Genomic DNA, 15,575 nt, shown 5'->3' on the forward strand with positions numbered 1-15,575 from the left:
ACGTCAGCAAGCTTGCAAACTATAGTTTAGCAAAGAAGAAACATAAGAAAAATACATAGATATTAGATATTAAAAGGTGCTATGGAGAAAAACAAAGCAAAAGTGTAGAGTGCCAGCAAGGAACCAAGGTAAGGTGTTGCAATTTTATATAAGGTAGTCAGAGAATGTAACATTTGAGCAAAAATCTAAAGGAAATAAGAAGCCATGCACAACCGCAGTGAAAGATAGTCCTTAAAAAAAAAAAAGAAAGAGGGATCCCTGGGTGGCGCAGTGGTTTGGCGCCTGCCTTTGGCCCAGGGCGCGATCCTGGAGACCCGGGATCGAATCCCACATCGGGCTCCCAGTGCATGGAGCCTGCTTCTCCCTCTGCCTATGCCTCTGCCTCTCTCTCTCTCTCTCTCTCTCTCTCTCTCTGTGACTATCATAAATAAATGAAAAAAAAAAAAAAAGAAAGAAAGATGGACCTAGAATTCTAGGTGATAATTATGTGTCAACGCAAATTCATCATTTTAAACTACTATACCACTGTGCTGGGAGATGTTGATTATGGGGAGGCTGTGCATGGGGGCCGCGTGGTAGTGGTGGGGTGGCAGGGAGGTCTATAGGAAATCTCTATAGCTTCTGTCCAATTTTGCTGGGAACCTAAAACAACTCTTTAGTCTATTTTGGGGGCACCTGGGCAACTCAGTTGATTAAGTGTCCAACTTTTTATTTCAGCTCAGGTCATGATCTCAGAGTCCTGGGATAGAGCCCTGCATCAAGCTCAACGCTCAGTGGGGAGTCAACTTGCGGATTCTCTCTCCCACTGCCCCCCCTGCTTACACAAGCTTCTGCTTACAGTGCGTGCATGCATGTGTGAGCTCTCTCTCCCTCTCTCTGAAAGAAATAAATCTTTAAAACTCTTTTTTCTTTTTTAACATTTTATTTATTCATGAGAGACACAGAGGGAGAGAGGCAGAGACAAAGGCAGAGGGGAGAAGCAGGCTCCCTGCAAAGAGCCTAATGTGGGACTCAATCCTGGACCTCGGGATCACACCCTGAGCTCAACGGCTGAGCCCAGGCATCCCAAAAGTCTGTTTTTTAAAAAAACTGTTGTAGAAATGGACAAGTCCAACACTGAACATAGGCCAAAACTGTGGGTCTCACCACTGGCTTCTTGGATGAGTAGATACAGTAGAAAGTGAAAGAGACATATTCTCTGAGGGATGCAGCCCCAGGGCACAGCCAGGAACTTGTCTGTTCAACTCAAATTCTTTATTCTTTAATTTGCCAGGAGACAGGAGTCTTTCCACAGAGGCAGGTGCAAGGAGGCTGCATCGCTAGATTATTGACTGTTATCTCAATTCTGTCTCACTGAAAAAAACAAATTCAGCCCACGAAATACTGTTTAAGTGCTAACGTATGATTTATGCAGCTGTACGGGTGGCCACGCAACTCACAAGGTTAGGTTGGAATGGAGGCCTACTGTAGTCAGGAAGTTATTAACCTAAACCACTGCTAAGAAAGGAAATCAGTATACGCTTCAGTTAATGTCTCTTTCAAAGAATCTTTCTTAAAAATACAGTCATGGGACACCTGGGTGGCTCAGCGGCTGAGTGTCTGCCTTTGGGTCAGGGCGTGATCCTGGAGACCCGGGATCAAGTCCCACATCGGGGCTCCCTGCATGGAGCCTGCTTCTCCCTCTGCCTGTGTCTCTGCCTCTCTCTCTCTCTCTCATGAATAAATAGAATCTTTAAAACAAAAATACAGTCACATGTATACAAGGAATCATGTGCAATAAAATATTGTTTAGAACAGTAAGAAAACTGGTAACTTAATATATGCCAACACAGAAATGACTCCATTATGATATATCATGAGATGCAACAGAACATCAAAAAGAATATCTGTATCTTGGGATCCCTGGGTGGCGCAGCGGTTTGGCGCCTGCCTTTGGCCCAGGGCACGATCCTGGAGACCTGGGATCGAATCCCACGTCGGGCTCCCGGTGCATGGAGCCTGCTTCTCCCTCTGCCTATGTCTCTGCCTCTCTCTCTCTCTCTCTGTGTGACTATCGTAAAAAAAAAAAAAAAAAAAAAAAAAAAAAAAAGGAATATCTGTATCTAAACAAGATGTGTAACATGTACAATGTGAGCCAATTTGCTTAAGAAAAAAATACTTTTTGTTTATGCACCATACAAACACATGTGTGCATACATATACCAAGCTGTAAATGGTGACTTCTCTGGAAAGAGACCCTCTGTATGCTAGGAATCTTTTATTATTCGTGTAAACATACTTTTCTTTAAATATAAGGACTGGGAAGAAAATTGGCCTATAAATATTAAAATCAGAAGGTCCTCCTTTATGTTTTCATTCTTTTTTTTTTTTTTTGTATTATTTTCCTAGATTATAAAGACAAGATGTGATTAAAGAGGGGGAGAAAGAGGCAGTTTAAAATTCTATTTGGAGATCCCTGGGTGGCTCAGTGGTTTAGCGCCGCCTTGGGCCCAGGGCGTGATCCTGAAGACCTGGATGTGGGAGTCCCACGTCAGGCTCCCTGCATGGAGCCTGCTTCTCCCTCTGCCTGTCTCTCCTCTCTTCTCTCTCTCTCTCTCTGTCTCTGTCTCTCATGAATAAATAACATTTTTTAAAAAGGTTTAAAATAAATAAAATAAAATAAAATCCTATTAAAAAATAAAGCAGGGACAACTGGGTATTCATTTGGTTAAGGGTCTGACTTCAGCTCAGGTCATGATCTCGGGGTCATGGGATTGAGCCCTGTGTCAGACTCCCTGCTTAGCAGAGCCTGCTTTCCTCCATGCCTCTCACTGTGTTCTCTCTTGCTATCTCTCTCTAATAAGTAAAATCTTTAAAAAAATAAAATTAAACAAAAATAAATAAAATTTAAAAAATAAAAACAAAAAGGAAAATACCAACTTGGCAGTATAGCAGAAAGAGAATAGATTCAACTGAGACAGGTGATCACTTTGGGTAAATTAAAACCAACTTGGCAGTATAGCAGAAAGAGAATAGATTCAACTGAGACAGGTGATCACTTTGGGTAAATTAAATCCTACCAACCTCAGTGTTCCCATCTGTAAAATGGAAAATAGCAAATTTTACAGTGTTACTGAAGAGAACAAATTATATAATCTAGATAAAATGGGGGTGCCTGGGTTGCTCAGTTGGTTGAGGGTCTCCCTTTGGTTAAGGTCAGGATCCCTGGGTCCTGAGATCCAGCCAGGTGTTGGGGGGGGGGCGTGTCCCTGCTCAGCAGGGAATCTTCTTCTCCCTCTCCCTTTGCCCCATATGGCCCCACTCCACTCCTGTCTTAATGTATATATTTTTAAATCTAGCTAAAATGCCTAGCACACTGACACATCATAGGCATCTAATACATAGCAGCTCATATAGAGCTAGAGGGTGAGGGAGGAGAATTCATTGCAGCTCTTGTTATTAAGTCAGCAACACCTATGTTACATTTTATATAAGTGAAATGAATACATTTCATTTAGGAACGCACCCTGCCAGGTCTCCTATAGTCCTTCCAAATTTATTCAAAAATAAAAATGTCATGTATATCAAATTGCTTTTCTCACCAAAATAACAGGTAAAACAATTCAAATAAAAAAAATTTTGGGAATCCCTGGGTGGCTCAGCGGTTTAGCGCCTGCCTCTGGCCCAGGGCCTGATTCTGGAGTCCCGGGATCCAGTCCCACATCGGGCTCCTTGCGTGGAGCCTGCTTCTCCCTCTGCCTGTGCCTCTGGCACGCTCTCTCTCTCTCTCTCTCTCTCTCTCTGTGTCTATCATGAATAAATAAATAAAATATTTTTTTAAAAAAATTTTATTTCATTTTTTAAGGGGTTCCAAACCTAGCACATTCTAGGGAACCTTGTCTCAGAAGTCCTTATGACAAGCTAGTTAAAAGGCCTGCTCTGGAACCTACCAGCTATATGATCTCAAAAAAATTACTTTTTCTTTCCTAAGGTCTCAGCTTTCTCATCAGTTATACGGGGCTTCATGGGATTGAGACAGGGCTAAGTAAAATGTTTGTAATATTTTTAGCACAATGCCTGGCCCATGTTAAGCACTCAGTGAAATGTTAGTAGTTGTTGTTCTAGTTATTTTTCTGCCAATCAAAGCACAGGCTTGGAAGAATCCATATATTGCTTTTCAACAACAACAGAGCTAAGCAGGTCTCAAAGTCCCATGACCATGACCCAGTTCCCAAAAGAGAATATGAGGGAAAAAAAACTCCATCCAGATTCAAAGGGTGTGTGGACTGGTCAGTAGTCCCTGTCAAGTTTACTTCCCTTCCTCTTCCCCACACATTCCTCCAGGAGTAACAGGCAATGTGTCAGGGGTGAGTCATGGATCATACACTGTTTTTGTCGGCATTCTCCCGAACTCTGCCCCAAGCAGATCATAATCTCCCAAGGCCCCAAACCGATCTGATCACTCACAGTTCCTTTAGCTCTCCAATGAATACGGTACCCACAGCTTAGAAATCCATAACGGAACACGATTTCCCCAACTGTTTCTTCATTTCAAAATCTTTGTTCAAGGGGCGGCTCTGGTGGTACCCCAAACTCAAGTATACATTTCATATCTTGTTGGCTCCCTCTCATCATTTGGACCTCTGTTCAATGATCATTCTCAAAGAGGCCTTCCCTGGTTACAGTAGCTAATGTAGAACAGTTGGGCCTTCAGCCACATCCTCCAACCAATGCACTCTCAATTCCATTATGCTCTATATGGCTTAGGAATGTGTCTAGCTGCAATAACGGCTTTTTTTTTTTAAGATTTTATTTATTTATTCATGAGAGACACAGAGAGAGAGAGGCAGAGACACAGGCAGAGGGAGAAGCAGGCTCCATGCAGGGAGCCCAATGTGGGACTTGATCCTGGAACTCTAGGATCATGCCCTGGGCCGAAGGCAGGCGCTAAACCGCCGAGCCACCCAGGGGCCCCACAACTGCTTAATTAATATAAGTTTATACTTTCATAGCAAGTTCAGAAGAAGATGGTATAGTTTAAGCTGTTCAATGAGGCCATCAAGAACTCTGGCTCTACTCTGCTGTATTCAGCTTGTTATCTTTTTTTTTTTTTTTAACATTTTATTTATGTATTTGAGAGAGGGATATGAGAAAACACGAGTGAGGAGGGGAGGGAGAGGGAGAAGCAGGCTCCTCACTGCTTTTTTTTTTTTTTTTTTAAAGGAAAATTCCTTTATTGTGAATGTCCAAGTTCTTAGGATTCATCTTTAAAGATACTAGAAGATGAGAAAGACCACATACACCAGACTATGTTTAGTCATTAAACTAGCAAATTGCTTTGTATCAGACATCACAGTACATGAGGAAAATCTGCATTTTATGAAGAGCCACCAGGTAGTTCAAATCCACTTTATCATGAAGTGCAGCCACAGGCCAACCAGATACCTAGATAATATAGTCAGTGCAAAATTCAAATGGGTAAGTCCGGGCTTTGATGAGGCTGGCTACACTGCAAAATAGAAATAGCCTGATACAGGGCTGGATCCCAGACCCTGGGATCATGACCTGAGCTGGCAGATGATTAACCAACTGAGCCACCCAGGTGCCCCTTTAGCATATTGTCTTTATGCCTGTCATCTCGTGGTACAAAAAGGTTACTGCTGTTACCAGCTATCTTACCTACATCTAAGGCAGAAAGATGCCAGCCACATCTTTCTCCTTTTGTCAGCAAAGGAAAATCCTTCCCTAAGACTTTGTCTATCAAAAATCACAGCTAGGTCCCATGGTCTCCTAAAGTTACTGTAGGGGAGGCAGGTAAATTAGGATACAAGTTATCAGCACTGGCTAAGAACAAGCATGATCTATCACCTAAGGCTAGGTACAATGTAGTCCCACACACAATTAAGGTTCTTTTAACAACAACAACAGCAAAAATGGGAATGGGCATTGGGTAGGAAAATAACAGTGCTGACCAAACTTATTTTTCATAGCACTTACCATCTGAAATTACTTCATGTACAATAAATAAATTTTAACTGCTCATATTGTCTCGACAGAATGAAAGCTCCTAGTCTAGCTCCACATATATATACACCCAGAGCCTATATTTTAAAATAATAGTCAAGTTTCTCACAGGTATTATATTTATATACAGACACTGGAATATAGTGAGTTTAGTCCAGGTTATTCTGCAGTGGCAAATTAACCTCAAAATCTCAGTGTCCTGTCAGAACAAAGGTTTATTTCATACTCTTTATATCCACTGTATATTGGTGTGTTAGGGTAGGAAAGAAGGCAACGAGCTTTTCTCCACGTTGAGAAACCCAAACTGTTGGAATCTCCACTATCTCAAAACGGAGCTTCAGGGTCTGCCATAGTAAAAGAGAGCTGGAGGGCCTCACAAGAGCCACTTAAATGCTTTAGCTCAGAAATGCATGTTACTCCCACAGAGAGCCCACTGTACAGAATTAATCACATGACTTTTTGTTGTTGTTACTGTTGTTTAAAGTTTACAGGGGGCTCCTGGGTGGCTTGGTTGGCTAAGGGTCTGCCTTTGGCTCAGGTCATGATCTTGAGGTCCTGGGATCAAGACCCACATCAAGCTCCCTGCTCAGCAAGGAGTCTGCTTCTCTTTTCCCTCTGCTCCTCCCCCCACTTCATGCTACCTCTCTCTCAAATACATAAATAATCTTTAAAAAATTTTTAAAAATAAAAATTTATGTTGTTTGTTTGTTTTTTTTTAAGTAATCTCTACACCTAACGTGGGGCACAAACTCATGACCCTGAAATCAAGAGTTGCATACTCTTCAAGAGTCAGGTGCTCATTGGACTGAGCTGGCCAGGGACCCCCAGAATTAGTCACATGTTCTATATAATCATAATGAGGCAGAGAAACATGAAAGAATACATGAATATTGGTAGTAAAAGTTTCATTCCCCATGGGCTGGTAAAATAATGCATTATCCCATTTTAAAATTTAGACTCATTAAAGAAGTTCCTTGGAACAAACTCAAAGTTAGGGATACTCAATAATTGCTTTATTCATCTTATAAAGTAATACCATTAAACACACACACATTTTCCTTCAGGAGTAATAACAAGAACTATTTATGTAGCATATATTGTTCTGCTCCAAGTACCTGACAAATTTTAGTATCTTTAATCTGCTCAATTACCCAGTAAGGAAGATCTTATTAAGAATGAGGAGGGTCCCAGGGAAGGCCGGGGGGCTCAGCGGTTTAGCACCACCTTCAGTCCAGGGCCTGATCCTGGAGACCTGGAATTGAGTCCCACGTCGGGCTCCCTGCATGGAGCCTGCTTCTCCCTCTGCCTGTGTCTCCTGTGTCTCTGCCTCTCTCTCTCTCTCTCTCTCTCTCTCTCTCTCTCTCTGTATCTCATGAATAAATAAATAATAAAATCTTAAAAAAAAAAAAAAGAATGAGGATCCCTGGGTGGCTGGCTCAGCAGTTTAGCACCTGCATTCGGCCCAGGGTGTGATCCTGGAGTCCTGGGATCAAGTCCCACATCAGGTTCCCTGTATGGATCCTGCCTCTCTGTCTCTCATGAATGAATAAAATAAAAAAAGAGTAAGTCTTTTTTTTTCTTTTTAAAGATTTATTCATGAGAAACACAGAGAGGGAGAGGGAGAGACACAGGAGACACAGGCAGAGGGAGAAGCAGGCTCGATGCAATGCAGGGAGCCCAACATGGGACTCCATCCTGGGTCTCCAGGATCATGCCCTGGGCTGAAGGTGTCGCCCTGGGCTGAAGGCTTCGCTAAACTGCTGAGCCACCCAGGCTGCCCAAGAATAAGTCTTATTAACCCCATGTTGTAAGGGAATGGAAAAGTGATAGAAGCCAGTTCTCCATCGGTCCATGGCATTTCTGCGTATGGTACAAGCAGAGGCACCAACTGCATTTGTTCTAGACAGTCTTCAAAGATGTTCGTATAGAGAACAGCCTTGGAAAATAGAGATTGTGTCTCCTACAGCACAGGGCAACATGTTTACGGTGCAGTATAAACAAAATAATGTCTCCCTCTCTGGAGCAAAGGGCAGGCATACTTACCGCCCATTATAAAAGTTTAGGATTCCATAAGCCCAGGATTCCTTTCCTGTAATGCAACTCATTTTTTTCTCAGGTGTCATGACTCTCTCGACATCTCGCTTTGGAAACTGGGGCTTAAGGAACCAGTGTAAGAAAATGTTGATACTCTGGCAATAGCTATTATTATGAGTAATAAAGTCATTCCCAAGAGCTCATGAAACTGTGGCAGGTTAACTTGTTAGCTTGAAAGTAGGGTAAATCTCAGAGCCTTCAGTTTTTGACAAAAAGTTAAGTAATTTGCGAAGGTGTGATAGCTAGTAGGCGACAAATGCAAGATTTAAGCCCAAGCTGTCTGGCTCGATAACCATGCTTTAAAATTTTTAAAGTCTCTGCTAAATGGCAGTAGTTCTCATAGTGTAGTTCCAGAACTAGCACCATCAACATCACCTGTGAACATGTTATAATTGCAAATTATTGGGCATTACCCCAGACCTACTGAATCAAAAATCTGGGTGTGTGGGCAGGGTAGACGTGTTTTAACAAGTCTTCCATAAGATTCTGACAATAAGTTTGAAAACCACTGCTATACTGCATATATTCACTGAATCTATAAGATTGAAGGAAATGATATGGGTATATTCTGATTCACATAGGAATGTGACTGACCTTTCATAACTTGAACAGATTTCAAACACTAAGGGAGATGGTTCATAAGCCCTTGTATATAATTCTTTTAGAAGGTAAGGATCTTTATATGGTACAAATAAACATCACATGCCCTTTTTGTAGGCCTACATAATATTTTCCTTTGGAGTCACAAATAATATATCCAGAATGCTAAATGAAAATACCTGCTTTTTTATTCCCATAATGATCAGAAAGAATTACTTAGCCAAGGAGAAACACTATTTATATTTTAGAGTCAAGCTGTAATTCTTGAAAAACAGGAAACCACATATCAACAAAGCCAACTCAGTGTACCATAGTGGAAAGGGCACCAGGCTTTGAGTCACAGAGTCAAGTCACTTAACTTCTTCAACTCAATTTCCTGATTTTAAAATGGAAAATGAACTCCAACTTTAGAGCTGCAATTAGGCTTAAATGATACATTATTTGAAAGCTGTTGCTTTCAAATGGCTTTTATGCTACATGAATATTAAGTCCACCTGCATGAGCTCTTTCTTTTTCTTGATCATGGCATTATCACAGTCTCTGCAAAGCTTAAAGTACTGCCTGGCTTACTTTATGCCAGTACTTATGAGGTATAAGGAATGAATATGAGGTATTATATCAGTGATGTAATTGACTCCTCTGGGCTCCACTTATCACAATAATTTCAGCCTTTTAATAAGAAAAAGTCACTCTAACAAGAAATCCTTAGTCATGTTTAAAATGGGCCAGCTAATTTAAGAAAATCAGCTGATTTTCTTCCTCTGGAGAACACTACTGAAGGAGTTCTATCCTAAGGCATAAAACAGAAACTCCTATTAGCAACCCCATAGCCTTAGAACCTCAGAGATTCAAGTCTACAATAATCTGTTGTACATACATCAATAGTCAGGAATAAAGGATGCGTACCTACAAAGAACTACATATTTCACATTTACTTCTGCACTGTGGTAGACTTTTAATAAATGGATTACAGGGTTTATGCAGTCTCTTTTAATGAAATCTGAGATTCAAGTCAGCAAATATTAAATAAACCACTACTGTGTATAAAAAAGAGAAAGACAGCTAGAAAATTTCAGCCAATTAAGTATTGTTTGGGAACAGAATTTATGAGGAAAATATAATTTACAAAACTTTGTGTATTTATGTGAATGCAGTTCCTTAATTTACTCTCTCCAACATACTTTCTCAGTGTCCTGAAAAATTAGTTAATAATCTAAAGTTCTTGAAATCGGGAACTTCACAAGCTTTCAGCTTCAACAGACATATCTAAGTTGGCAAATAAATTCAAGTTGAAGGTCAGCTTTCAGTGCAAGGCTTTAATAGTAAGGACACTATCCCAACTATGTTTCATACTTTCAGAGACACCTGCAAGGTACATTGTTCCCTGCATCTTATAACGATCAAAATATTTATCATAAATTGGCCCTACCTTTTAAAAAGTGAATGCATAAGTCCACCTTAAAATTTGTAACAGCCAATTAACTTCATAAATGACCATGGAAATTTGTTTGATGAAAACACAAATTACAGTTGAGTATGAAACTCCTTTCACTTGCTTCTTAAAAATATTGAGGGGTGCCTGGGTGATGCAGTTGATTAAGTGACCAACTTCAGCTCAGGTTGTGATCTCAGGGTTATGGAATCAAGCATTGCACCCAGCTCCAGACTGAGCACATAATCCACTTGAGATTCTCTCTCCCTCTTCCTCTGCCCCTCCTGCTTGTGCGCACACACACTCTCTAAAATAATTTTTTTTTTAAATTGGAAAGAAAGGAAAGCGATATTGAAAACAAGTTTGCCTTTTCTAAACTTAATTTTTTTACCCATCTAGTAACTCAAGGCACTATAACTCCAACTGAACAATCACATAGCTACAGTGAATTATGGACATTCAAACATGCAACTCATTATGTAACTTAATTGAAGAGTACTCTTCCAAATTTAATCCAACAGTACCTGGGTGGCTCAGCTGGTTGGGCATCTGCCTTCTGCTGGGGTTATGATCCAGCCCAGCATTGGGCTCCCTGCTCAGTGGGGAATCTGCTTCCTTTCTCTCTCCCCTCTTGCAAAAATAAATAATTTTTTTAAAAATGAAAACCAAATTTAATCCAAAATCCAACTGAGAATCTTAGTTAATAAAGCAGTAACTGTTAGCTCAATGCACTCCTTCAAAATTCAAACCAGATAGGAAATAGGAGAGACAGAGACAGCCAGTTTTGATGTAGTCTTAACTACCTCAAAGTAGTTAGTTTTATAACCCCACAGTGAAACAGTGACTTCTGGTGGCAAAAAATGCATGCATACTCCGCATTTTGCAAGAGAAAGCAATGTTTAAAATCACTGGGCTTTTCTGACCATAAATTCACAGTCTCTGATTTTTGTATTCTAATTTAACACACTGTGATTCTTCAAAATTGTATTTTTACAAAGTTGAAGAATTAAGCAAATCACAAATGTCAAAGCCACTACAACGAATGAATAAAACATATTAACTCTGATAAATAACAGTTCATTTTCTTTCCGCAGGTGGAAAGCATAAAGTTCATTCACACTAACAAGTCCTACACCCCCAATCTCATCATCCCTGTATGTTATATTTAGAAAAATTTAAGAAAAAGAGGAGAAGCCCCCAAAATTTAAACTCCTTTTCTTTAAGTAGGCTCCAGAGCCAGCAGGGAGCCCAACGAGGGGCTTGATCTCAGAACCCTGAGATCGAGACCTGAGGTGACATCAAGAGTTGGACACCACTGACTAAGCCACTAAGTGCACCTAAACTCATTTTTTTCAAAGCCTTGTGTCCCACCCTTCAATACCTCTTTGTCTTAAAGATCTCGAGTCCCTTCTGTGGTTCTCTCTCTATTTAGCTAAACTCAAATTGGTTTCTCTAGTTTCACACAACTAGTATTATGAGTTATTCTCTTGCTTTCTCTCCTAGTCTCCATTCTCTTGGGTCATTCTTTAATATTCTACATTCCTTTTCTGCATATTTATCTTCAAAAACAGTATTTTCTGACATTGGCAAGAAAGAGACAACACCTTTAAATTAAAGCACCGGAATCATCCAGAATTTTCAACTCTCCTGCGAATTTATTTCCAGATTATCCACTCAAGGAATACTTTCCACTGAAGATGAAAGGCAAGCTAAGGAAATACATTAGACAGAGGAAGTAAACACTGAAACAGGGCCATGCCTAGGTATTCTCAAGCCTCTGAGCAGAACTGGATTCACAGTCCAAAGGCCTTTTTTTCTTTTCCGTGCCTTCTATCTCCACCCGGAGTCTGACACACGTAGCTCCAGAAATATCCCACCTTTGCCTACCTTCCACGAACTCTGCATGTCTTTGCTCTGAAATAATCTTTCACAAGCAAAATCCCCCACACTGCTCAGGCCTCTCCCTCGCCTGATGTTTCTGTGTCTTAATTTTTGAGCTTTTTTTCCACTTTGCAACCGTCCCAGGGAACACACTAAGTCTTCGCCTTAATCATGGTTTCGCCTTTAAGGTTTTAAATCTGTCGGGTTCCTTGATGATAGGTCACCCCCCACTCACAGCTCTCAGCGTGCACCCACTGGGTTAAAACTGCCCCATCCCACACTTTAAAAAACAGCAAAACATGCTGTGCAAGCGCCTCTCGCACCCCCCGCACCCCCCTCCCCGCCCCCCGCAACAGACTAGCTCCCGGAAGATGCGGACACCTCTCCACCTCCAAAGCCAAAGGCCTTCCAGGGACGATTTGCATGACAATAATGGGGAGTAAGTGAGCGTAGAAACTCCTGGAAGACCAACCTAGTGAGCAACTATCAAGACGCCCGAAGGTCCCTGGCAGATTCATTAATGTAACTACCGTTACGCTGAGGTAGCTACGACTCACACAACTCTCCAGCTCCTTTTTAATTCGATGACCCTGCGCTTGCAACGTCGGAGGGGTCGAAAGCAGCAGTCACAGGAGGACCAGATACCGGCGGAAAAAACTATGAGAAATTCACCAGTTCCACGTTCTGCAGAGGCCGTCCCCCGGCGCCCCAGGGGCAAGTCTCAGGAGGTGCCTCCAACTTTCCCCTCCCTCCCTCGAGGCTGCGGACCACCGCCACGAGCCTCCCTCCCAATCGCAATTAGACTGGGTTGGAACCACCAAATTAGCTCAGCTAGACGCAAGGGGGAGGGGTGACAATGACGAGGACTGGAGGACGCGGGTTGGAAGAGAGAAAAGCCCCTGGTTTACTCCCCGAGAAACTTCTGGGACACTTGTATTACGCAATCCCGACGCCAGGTTCCAAAACCCAACATCCTTCCGCAAAACGCGGGGCGCACCAGCAGATGTCTGATTTGGGGGAGTGGGGAAAGAAAATGGGTCTGGGCTCTTCCTGTGGTTCCCACCGCTCCTCCCCCAGTTTTTCTAGGCTCTATCTGCCTGGGATTTGCAAATAAGGGCGACGCGAGCTCCGCGTCTCTTTCCCCGTTCCCCCCCGAAGGTTCCCACCGGAAAAGTGGGAACGCCAGCTACTTGAGTCAGCGGTGCTGGGAAGCAGGCAGCAAGGCGGGGAGGGCTGGGCGTCCCAGCAGCCGGCGGCTGCGGCGCTCCCAGCGAGGCTGACCCCGGCCCGGGGCGCACGGGGCTCCGCTCACCTTCCTGCCCCTGGCTCCTCCAGTCTCGAGTCGTGCGCCCTCGCCACCTCCGCCTTCCCCGGACCTGTTGCGGTGGGGAAGGGGCGCGGGCGCGGAGAGCGCAGGCGAACGCGTGCTCCCGGGATCCCGAGGCGGCTCGCACCGGCCTGGGCTCGCCGCCCGCGGGGCCCAAAACGCAGCTGCGCCCGCGACGCGCGCAGGCGGCGGCCGAGGGCGCAGGGGACGCGCGCCAGTCCGCTCGCTGGCTCCCAAGCTCCGCGCGCGGGCTGCGCCGGGACGCCCGGGAGGCGAGGCCACGCCCTCCTCTGGAGAGCCCGCCCCGCCCCGTAGGCCCGCCCCGCAGCCCCGCAGCCCCGCCCTGCAGACCCGCCCCGCCGCCCCGCAGCCCCGCCCTGCAGACCCGCCCCGCAGCCCCGCAGCCCCGCCCTGCAGACCCGCCCCGCAGCCCCGCAGACCCGCCCTGCAGACCCGCCCCGCAGCCCCGCAGCCCCGCCCTGCAGACCCGCCCCGCAGCCCCGCAGCCCCGCCCTACAGCCCCGCCCCGCAGCCCCGCAGCCCCGCCCTACAGCCCCGCCCCGCAGCCCCGCAGACCCGCCCTGCAGACCCGCCCCCGCAGCCCCGCAGCCCCGCCCTGCAGACCCGCCCCGCAGCCCCGCAGCCCCGCAGCCCCGCCCTGCAGACCCGCCCCGCAGCCCCGCAGCCCCGCCCTGCAGACCCGCCCCGCCCCGCAGCCCCGCAGCCCCGCCCTGCAGACCCGCCGCGCCCCGCAGCCCCGCAGCCCCGCCCTGCAGACCCGCCCCGCCCCGCAGCCCCGCAGACCCGCCCCGCAGACCCGACCCGCCCCGCAGACCCGCAGCCCCGCCCTGCAGACCCGCCCCGCCCCGCAGCCCCGCAGACCCGCCCCGCAGCCCCGCAGACCCGCCCCGCAGACCCGACCCGCCCCGCAGACCCGCAGCCCCGCCCTGCAGCCCCTCCCCGCAGACCCGCAGACCCGCCCCGCCCCGCAGCCCCGCCCTGCAGCCCTGCCCGGTAGCCCCGCCCCGCCCTGTAGCTCCGCCCCGCAGCCCCCGCCCCGCAGCTCCGCAGCCCCGCCCCGCCCTGCAGCCCCGCCCTGCAGCCCGTGCCCGGCAGCCCCGCAGCCCCGCCCCGCCCTGCAGCCCCGCCCCGCAGCCCCGCCCCGCAGCCCCGCCCGCAGCCCCGCCCCGCAGCCCCGCGGCCCCGCCCCCCTGCAGCCCTGCAGCCCACGCGGATCCGCCCAGCCCACGCCCTCTGGCTGGCACCACCCAAGCAGCTAGGAACCTCGCCGCCCTCCTCGGGAAACCTGTGGGAGGATCGAGGGGGAGCGGCCGCCGCGGACGGATACTGCAGCGACCGCCCGGGCAGCGTGGGTGACCCTGCCCCCGGCTGATGTGGGGGTGCTTGCTTCCGTTTTACAGAGATTCAGCTCAGGGTCAAGTTCTAAGTGTCGAGGAGCCTTCTTTCTGCAATTTCCTATACAACTGAAACAGATTGTGTCCTTCAAAGGAGATAACGACTCACATCTGGAGAGTGTTTTCCAGTTTTTAAAGGGCTTTTCACCCACAGGTCCGACTCTTCACAACCTTATAAAACAGATACATCATTATTGCCGTTCCCCAAATAATGAAACCGACGAGCCAAAAATTAAGCGTGGTGCCCAGGGTCGCAAGCGACAAAGTGGCATGGGAAACATCTCCTGAATCCAGCCTCTGGGTTCTTTGCGTTGCACCAGCTCAACGCCAGAAAGTCCTCGTGGGGCTAGGGGCGCTGCCAAGCAGAACCAAAGGAGAGGCGAAAGCCGAGGTCTAGTCAAGACGCTACCCGACTCCATCTAGGACCACACAGAAAGCATCAAAAGTCGTCGTTGGGCCTTCTCACCTTCCTCACTGAAACAGATGCCGAAAGATGACACTGAGTGGCTCAGCGGGTCTGTGGTATGGTAATGGTTTAAAGTAGGTTAAAGTATTTGGGTGAAGAAGATTGCATTTCAAGTGTAATATAAATTAAGTGTAAATTAATATAATGTATGAAAAGAACCCCCTCATGCCCTCTGTATTTCTCTCCCTCCCCCTCCTCCTCCTCCTTGTTGCTATTGCTTTGTCCCTCTTTACTCCTTCATTGTGTACATGAAGGTGTTGACTGAAAACCTAATCAATAGATATTTGCATTTCCAAATTGAACCTTTGGTTACTTAATTTCCCAGGGATTGTTTTCCAAAATCTAACTCTTCTTTCT

The 15,575-nt window shown here is 46.0% G+C and overlaps 1 protein-coding gene across 1 annotated transcript in view; it reads right to left on the bottom strand.

Annotated features, from left to right (window-relative positions):
- AFF1 (AF4/FMR2 family member 1) overlaps positions 1-13,484 on the bottom strand; it is a 197,149-nt gene extending 183,665 nt beyond the window's left edge. The window contains exon 1 of the mRNA XM_038582193.1: positions 13,323-13,484. The gene's annotated coding sequence lies outside the window, so the exon portion shown is untranslated. The remainder of the gene's footprint in view (positions 1-13,322) is intronic.
- Between the last annotated feature and the right edge of the window lie 2,091 nt (positions 13,485-15,575).

Source organism: Canis lupus, chromosome 32 (assembly GCF_011100685.1).
Source record: "Canis lupus familiaris isolate Mischka breed German Shepherd chromosome 32, alternate assembly UU_Cfam_GSD_1.0, whole genome shotgun sequence".
In the NCBI taxonomy this organism is placed as follows: domain Eukaryota; kingdom Metazoa; phylum Chordata; class Mammalia; order Carnivora; family Canidae; genus Canis; species Canis lupus.